We start from the raw sequence: 9,393 nt of genomic DNA on the forward strand, positions 1-9,393 counted from the left end.
ATTGTGAAATGAATTTTTTTATTTTAATATATATATTAGAAATTAAAATATATAGTTTAGTGTCGTCATAAAGTCATTTGATAAGTTAATAAGACCCCTGGAGGATTACTATAATCGACTAATGAGTTTGCCATAGACTGGGCAAATATATAAAAACAAGTTAAATTATTGTAAATAAACTAGTCCCATCAAGTATTTATGACCTATTTAAGATCTAAATCTTGTTAAGAAGTTATTTAGTATTGTGTTTGCTTAGTGGAGCAGTATGATTTTTAATTAAAAGTATTTTTTATTTAAAAATATATTAAAATAATATTTTTTTTATTTTTAATATTATTATGTTAAAATCATTAAAAAAATTTAATTTAATAGCTTTGTATGATTACCCACCAGCATGCTGTCATGCCCAGCTAAGCTAGCTTGAGTCCAACATATCTAGGTCCAGATAGGTCATCTAAATTTATTTTCACTTTTTTTGGAATTTTTTTTTAGGACTCTATGGGATCTCTTAGTATTTTTTATTAATCCTATACGTATTAGTTTGAGTAGAATATAACTTAAAATATTATAATAATAAAATTACATTCAACCTCTTTTTTTTATAAAAGAATAAGGTTCATGAGTTATAAATACACTATGAACCCTTCAAATTAAAGGTTCGCAATCTCTTCATTCTTAACATTTTTAGCAAATATATTTTTAGAATTTATTTCTCTAAAATATCATTACAATTTCTCTTTCTAGAAAGTTATTAACTTTATCATCAAAGAGTTTCCACATCTAAAATAAAAAGATATTTTGCAAGTACCAATTGTCAGCCACTTTAGTTTACCAGACACCACCTGCTATTACAACAACTGCTAGTCTTAGCTTATCAAACATCACCTGCTACTACCAACCATCTAAATTTTTTATATAAAGTTTTCAAACATCTTAACTAGAAAAAACAAATTAAGTTATTTAAATTATAAAATTAACTAATTATTCAATATATTAATTTTATTTTTAAGCATTTTAAATTTTAACGGTGATCAAATATGCTAATAAATAACCAGTGACACCTGATACCGATGAGTCATGTTCAATGTATGTATTACTTACGTGCATTGATTTTGTCTAGTTAAGAAAGGGGAAACTTGGTCTCTTGCCACTCAAATCACGGAGACAAGAACCCTACTTGTCAAATTTGAATTTTCTGGGAAAACTTATATGACAATAATTTTTTCCAGCGCGTCTTACTTCTCTCACGATCAACAGAGACTTGGGAATTCTCTCACGTTTAAAAATAAGAGTTGAAAATACTTCAGAAAATGATCTAGTAATCTAGATATAGTATTTGCAATTAATATTGTTATTAAACTCAGTAAGTTCTAAAAATGATTAATCTAGGACTTTGCCGGTCTGTTTTGAGTCTTGAAAAAAATTGACTTGATTTAATTAATTAATCAACCCAATCAAAACCCATTGATAGTTTTTATAAAAAAAATATTATTCCAGATTAATATATCAGACTTGTAACTCAAATCTTATATGAAGTTGACCTTCAACAGGTTTAATAAATGTATTTAGCAACTGGTTACACACCCTTGCTTGCTTAGGATAATGATTGATCAAGTATCTTTCTCCATAACATGCATAGTGAAAATTTGATGAATAAAAGCACAGGCTTAAATTTTGATTAAAAATGAATCACAGTCAAAATGTCACTGGTAAATGCGTGCATATTATGATTAAAAAGGCACTGGCTTAAATTTTGACCTAATCTATGCACCGGTTGTTCTAGTAGGTCAATGAAAACGATAATATAATATAATTGAAAACTTTTTTAATTGTAACATGAAAACGAGAGATATGAACAATCAACTTTTGGCTAAAGTCATGAACTGGTGTGAAATGAAGCTTTACATCTAGAAAATCAAACTTTTTTATGATAAAAGAAAAAAATCGCATTTATCATTGAATGGTATTGCTGCTTAATTATTGCGCTAAATCCTATATATATTTAGAAGTGCCGTCCGTCTAATAAAGATAGGTTAAAATTCAATTTTTTAATATTTAAAATTAATTTTTTTTTATAATTTTAGATTGTCTTGATGTGTTATAATATCAAAAATACATTTAAAAAAATAAAAAATATATATTATTTTAATACATTTCTAAATAAAAAGCCTCAAAACCTTTAATTCTTCAATCCTAAAGTGTATATATATATTTAATAAAGATAGGTATTTCATTAAATTGAAATTGAGAAAAGCTTATACATCTAGATAAGAAGTCAACAAAGATATAATATATATATATATATATATATATATATATATATATATATATATATATATATTTAATAAAGATAGGTATTTCATTAAATTGAAATTGAGAAAAGCTTATACATCTAGATAAGAAGTCAACAAAGATATAATATAATTATAGGTGAAGTGCTCTAAGTGATAAAAGGTGTCAAAATAAAACATACGATAGAAATTTTACAACGAAAACTAAATATTTAAAATTCAGATATTAAAAACTAAGGGAAAATTAAAAACATACGATAAAAATTTTACAAAGAAAACAAAATATTTAAAATCCATAATTTCCTTTCTCTTTAATTACCTATACATTCTTTTACTGTTTATCTCTTTAGCTCATGGTTTCTGCAGTGGGTATCCAACAATATGAGAGAAAAAAAAAATGGAAGATTGAAAACAAAGAAGAAGAAAAAGAAGAAGAAAGGAGATAGCAATAGCAAGGGAAAAGCAAGGGAAAGCTTTTGAGCATAATAATAATTATGACCATGAAATTGCTTCATCTTTTGGTGAAGGTTGCGGTGGTTAGTTTAGGAGTTGTGAGGAAAAGGAAGTGATGGTAGTGGTATGTGGCTAGAGTTTATAGGGTGTTTGAAAACATGGTGTAAATAGCATTTTTAAAAATTTTGAAATTTTTTTCTGTTTAAAATAAATTTTTTTTTGTTTTTAGATCGTTTTGATGTGCTGATGTCAAAAATATTTTTTTTAAAATGAAAAAACTTCATTTTGATACATTTCTAAACGAAAAACACTTCAAACCACCACCACTACCACAATCTCAAACAGGCAGTATATTTACAGTTTGATTCATTCCTTTATATGGGCCTAGAGAATTGTTTTTCCGTTTATGTAGGAAATCGTGGGCTTTAAAAGATAAAAGAGTTTTACAAGCTGTCTGTGGTAGTAGTTGTTTTTTGAAGTATTTTTTATCTAGAAATGCATCAAAATAATATATTTGTTTTTATTTTTAAAAATTTATTTTGACATTAATACATCAAAATAATCCAAAAAATATAAAAAATAACTTTAAACTAAAAAAATAATTTTTCACAAACCTCTATTTAAGCTGCATTTCTAAACCAGGTCGTGTGTTTGGTATTGCGGTAGCTGTTGTGGTTGTGGTTGGAAAAAAGTTATTTTATAAAAAGTACTTTTAGTTGAGGTTGGTTTGGAAAAATATATGTTTAGTTAAAACTGTGGTTGAAATTGAGGTTGAACAAAAAGTAGTTTAATGTGTTTGGTTAAAAGAATGCTTTTCAAATTAAGATTATAAAATAATTAATATATATATATATATATTGATGATTTTTAATTTAAATATTGTAGATTTAACTAATATTATTACACCATGAAATAAATAATATTGATATCAAATATTTTTTATTATTCCATTAAATTATGTGCAATTTCATCACATACGAAATCTATCCAACAAGGACTATATTTTCAATGGTTTCTTAAGCGCGCAACAACAAAAACTGAATTTTTTGTTACGTCATCAAGTGATCTCCTTCTAATTTTTTGAATAAAACACAATTAAAAATAAAAATAAAAACTGAATTTTTTTTAATTGGGTCGGACCCGGCAAGAACATAATTGGAATATCGATCAAATTCCGCAAATGCTACGTCATCATGCGATGTCCTTCTAATTTATGTTGTGTTATTAAATAATATTAAAAACTAGTTTTTCGAATAAAACACAATTTTTTAAAAAAATTACCGGGTCGGACGCAGTCCAATCAACATTTGAAACATTATTTACGTGAACAGTGCCAAGTGAATCAGCACTGTTCACTTCAAGGGCACTGTTCACTCTTGAAGTGAACAGTACCAGGTGAATTAATTCCCCAGGGCATTGTTCACTTCGAGAGTGAAAAGTGCCCAGGTGAATTAATTCACCTGGTCACAGACGCGGCCACGCACGAACCAGTGGTTTTAATAGGCCCTACATGCACAGTATTTTGTGTTTTATTATTATCAAATATATTGTTTACGTGGTCGGCTTCGTAGTTGGTAGGCTTTGACTTAAAAGAAAAAAAATCAATTTGAATTAATCTTCTCAACTCGTGATTGAATCCTTATTCTAGGTCAATAAATAAGTTGGATTTTATAACTATGCTGCAAAGCAGAATGGAAATTTCAGGTTTTGCATGTATTGATCACTGTTTGAAACTAAGAAATCGGCGCCGACCAGGCAATTTGGTCAAAGGAACACTTATTTTATTATCTTATAATTTATTCTCTTTTTTTGAAAAGTACAAGGTAGTCTCTTGATTAATCTTTATTTGAAATTTATAAATTAATTTCTCAAATTCATTTTTAATTTTGCATGTAGCTGGTAAGATTGGGAGATTTAATTATGAAGAGTATTTAATAAAAAAAACAATTTGACTGCGATGAAAATCAACACAAGAACACAGTAATATAAAAGCAAGAGAAAACGAAGGAAAGAAAAAAAAACAAGATCAGGCCTTAAACTAAGAAAAATAACAAAAAAAAAAAAGAAGATAAATATGATAAAAAAAAAAAAACTAACTTTGGGATTATTGAGAAAATAAAAACAAAGAAGAAAGGCTTTGTCGCCAGTGACAACAACGATGACAGGCAGCAGCCCGCAATAAAATCGTACGAAAAATAAGTCAAATTAGAGATAGAATAGAGGAGAAAAAGAGGAGAGTTTATTTTATAAAATTGATAAATTTTTAATCCTTCCTTTTTTAATTCCTGAATGAATAAGTACATGTTTGGAATTAAAATATTTGTTTGAACACAATAAAAACTTAAAATCAGAGATTTATTTTCTTTTTATTATATAAGTCATAATTAAGATATAGTATTTGGTAAAAAAAAAACACATTATATAAAAATTTTATTTTATATTATTTAAGGTTTTATGTGATGCATACAAAAGCTTATATATAATGGGAAAATGGGATTAATAAGAATTGTATTAATGTTTTAAGCTAATTATTAATTAGAAATAGAGTTGAGTTTACATATTATTTTTTTTTTTTATAGAGAAACATGTATAAAATAAAGACATGGTTAATTAAGCTTTTATTGAATTTATATATTAGTATTGACACATATTTTTTATTGTCTTATAGTTTTCTTACATGTATAATTCCAAAACTTGACCCAAAATAATGTTCAGGTTACGGATATTGAGAGTTAATCCGGCCGCCGGGTCTACCTTTAAATTTTCTATCCAGTACTCTTGACAAAAAAGATATGCAGAAGACATCCTAAGACCAAGACAGACTTCATCGCATAGGTCAAGAAACAATATATAGAACAAAAAGAAAAATTAAACAAAATTAAATCCATACAAACAAAAGAGGAGCCTTGGCAAAATAATTCTATACAATTCAAAGTCGTAACATGGATTGCGTGATGACAGGAAGGCAGCTAGTGATCTTTTAATTCCCAGATTTTTTTATAGTTATTAAACTGCCATGATTTTACGGGTGAATTCAGTGATTTGTGAACTCGAGTCAGGTTTTTTAAAACCAAATTGGACAATGTTTCTATTATTTTGAGAAAAATCTATGTTAACCCTAATTAATTCGTGATCTGAACTTGAAACAACTCCCGAGCAGAGGTATGGTGACTATGGCATTTTCAACCTATAATTTAGGAAGCAAGAAACATTTGAAAAAGAAAAAAAAAGCTTGATCAAGGTTTCAAATATCAAGAACTTCAATGGTAATTCTTGGTAACACGTTGATAAAATCTAATTACAACTACGCAGAGCAATAACAGAAACGGTACTGTTATATATCCATGTACTCAGGAAAAGGTCTCGCTTTCTCTTCTCCATCTACTAAAACGCTTTAGAATTCTGCGACCAAATCTTGTAAACTGCGAATAAGATCAACCATGTCACAATTGATATCATGCTTGCTCTTGTGCCCTTCTCTATACAATTTGAATTCATGGAGAAAAACTTTTAAGCTTTTCTTATACAGTCTGACGAACAAAAGAGCATCTTCCATGTGTTCCGGCAAAGGTCGACTCGCTTTTTCTTCATCATCTTTTAACATGATTTCGAACTCTTCAACCAAATCTTGATAACCATGAAGAAGATTAACCATGTCACAGTTGAGGTCATGTTTGCTCTTGTGCCCTTTTTCGTACAATTTGAATCCAGGGAGAAAATCTTGTAAGCGTTTCTTGAAAATACTGACAAAAAATGGAGCCGCTTCCATATTCCCTAGAATCCAAGAATCAAGACCTATATAATTGTGCTCTCTTGATTAAATCTTGCTTCAATAAACCCTTTTAATTTGTTATCTAAAGTATTGTTCTTTTGGTTCATATAGGAGAGGGAGATGTTGTACAAATAGGATCCTGATGGGAGAGGGAGTTTTACTACTCACAAATTAAGTATCCTGGTTAAGCACAAATTCTATTCAATAATGCGAACACCATCTTAAAATCGGGCTGAGTTTAAAGTTAAATTAGAAAATACATTAAGCTAATTTCAAGTTAATTTTCCGAATTACTCGTGACCTCTCCTTAATTATTTTGTGATTAAAGTAAAAAATTACTTTATCATTTTCTTTTTTTTTGTTTTGGCATCCAATTTTGAATTGATGTTGCTTATTGCTCTTATCATTCTTCTATAGGATTCCTTACTTAAGTTTTGTGATTTTTCTACTTCATGTTATATGACTTCTCTCACCATTTTATCTCTTTCTAGCATTGGACTTTACAATGGCATGAGTTAATATTTCATTCACTGTCATAATCTATTATAATGATCTTCAATTATATTTCTATGTTTTTCCTTAATTTCTTAATAAAAAAAACATATATATATCTCTCTTTAAGTTGGCTTCTTCCACCTTTTGTTCAAAGAGTGTATATCTCTTCTACACTCATGAACATGTGTTCTTCTTCTTTTTTAAAAAAATTTATCCCTTAAAAGGATTGATTCTCTATTTTCTTCTTTAACATAACATGGTCATTCATTAATTCTTCTCTTTCTTCTAAGTTTTCTAGTAATTTTAATATTTTCAGTGCCATAATTTAAAAAAAAAACAAATATGACACTATCACTATAATTACCAATTGTTTCAAGTTCTTTTATACCTGACTTAACTAAGAGTAATTTGAATTTCTAAGTTGTACATTAAGAATTAATCACTTAATGAAAGTATTAAATGGTAACTGAAATTCAAGAACAAGAAAGTTTATTGCAAATAGAACTTATAATCATGAAGTTATTCTTTTTCTGAGTGGAATTTTTTATAAGAGAACATTTTTTTTTAATTTTTTGGTTTAAGGAAGCTATTGTCTACTAGATAAATTCCTACAATTACAAGCCTATTGTTTATCAGCCTACGAGATTACAAGCCTACTTGATAAATAAATTTTGAAGATCCTGTGAACTTGATTGAATTGCGAAGTAATTACTATTGTTGTTTTGTTGAATTGTTGGTATTTTTATTTTGCCTTATATCTTTTTTTAAATATGAAATTTCAAGTAATTTTTAGTGACTGTTCACACACCTTATTTTTTTTAAGATAACTTTTAGTAACTACTCACTCACCCTATTCCATTCTTTTTTTTTAAAGGATCGTGCATCATGTCAACTCTTTATATCTTCATTTCATCACCCATTTTATTATCATTTGCCCAAAACTATCAAAGCCCACTCTTTAGTATGCTATTATGTGTGTGTTTGGTATTGCGGTGGCTGTTGTGGTTGTGGTTTAGAAAAAGTAGTTTTATAAAAAGTGTTTTTAGTTGTGGTTGGTTTGGAAAAATATATGTTTGGTTAAAACTGTGGTTGAAATTGAGGTTGAACAAAAAGTAGTTTATTGTGTTTGGTTAAAAATTATGGTTCAATTTGATATTATGGTACAATTACCTAAAAGGACTTTTCATAATATTAATAATTACAGACAGTTTGCTCTTCTTCTTCCGTTTCTTGATAAAGAGAAATGAATGAAACAATTGCAATTTAAACTTTCAAGAGTAAAAACAGTTGATTTATCAAAGAAAATACACAGATCCGTTTGTCTAAAGATTGGTCACTGCAATAAACATCACTATCTACATCTACGTTTCACTGCAAGGGACAGAGTGAGGCGTCGTTAGTGGACTGCACATCAACTACTGTTTTGCTAGCTTCTCATTTCGACAAGAGACCCGCAGAAAGTCATCACGGCCTCAGAAGGTTCAGCCGAGGGATTGGAGGGGGGGCCAGCCAGGAAGAGGATAAGCTGGTAATTTCTCATCTCTGTTATCTCTAGAAAAGTTGAACCTGTGGTTAAACTTGCAAAAAAGCAGTATTTTACTGCTTCTCTAAAATCACGGTCCTGCCTCATTTTACTGGTGGGACCCGCGTTTTAAATTTTTGTAACGTGCGGTAACCAAACATATGCATCAGTGCGTTTTTAAAAAACACAAACGCTACTGCTTAGACAAACGGAGCCTATATGTTTGAGGTGACATGTCATATATATAAGTCTAAACTTTATCAAGTTTGGTCTATAATCAAGTTTGACATGTTATTCTTATAATTTTAAAACTCGGCTCGGTCCAATGGGTCGACCCGAGACCCAGCTGATCCAGGATTGGAACCGAGCTAGGTTTAAAAAAAATAAGAAAAGTCAAAAACCTGGGTGATTCGACTAACCCGGCGGGTTGACCCGGAAAAACCTGGTCAAAAACTCGATTGCAACCCGTTTGACTATTTATTTTTTTAACCAAAACAATCTCATTTTGATTTATAAAAAAACTTGGGGTTAACCTAGAAAAACCCATGACCCGAGCCTTGGATCAGGTTAAAATCACTGAAGTTGACCCAACCGAGTATCATTCAGTCTTGGTTAAATCAACTAGGTTACAAGTTCTATCAAGTCATCCGGATTTGACTAGGTTAATTTCCTAAAGTTAGCGGGTTACTGGGTAGACTTGTCAGGCTAGGATTGATATTGTTAAAAACCATGTCATAGAACCATCTAGGTGGTGGCCCAGTGGTAAGAGCTTGGGACCAAGAGGTTTGCTCCCTCTGTGGTCTCAGGTTCGAGCCCTGTGGTTGCTCATATAATGGCCACTGGAGGCTTACATGGTCGTT

At 29.4% G+C, this 9,393-nt stretch overlaps 1 protein-coding gene across 1 annotated transcript in view; it reads left to right on the forward strand.

Annotated features, from left to right (window-relative positions):
* LOC7479145 (uncharacterized) overlaps positions 1-9,393 on the forward strand; it is a 28,184-nt gene that overhangs the window by 15,128 nt on the left and 3,663 nt on the right. The gene's annotated exons all lie outside the window — the stretch shown is intronic.

Source organism: Populus trichocarpa, chromosome 5, assembly GCF_000002775.5.
Source record: "Populus trichocarpa isolate Nisqually-1 chromosome 5, P.trichocarpa_v4.1, whole genome shotgun sequence".
NCBI classification, from domain to species: domain Eukaryota; kingdom Viridiplantae; phylum Streptophyta; class Magnoliopsida; order Malpighiales; family Salicaceae; genus Populus; species Populus trichocarpa.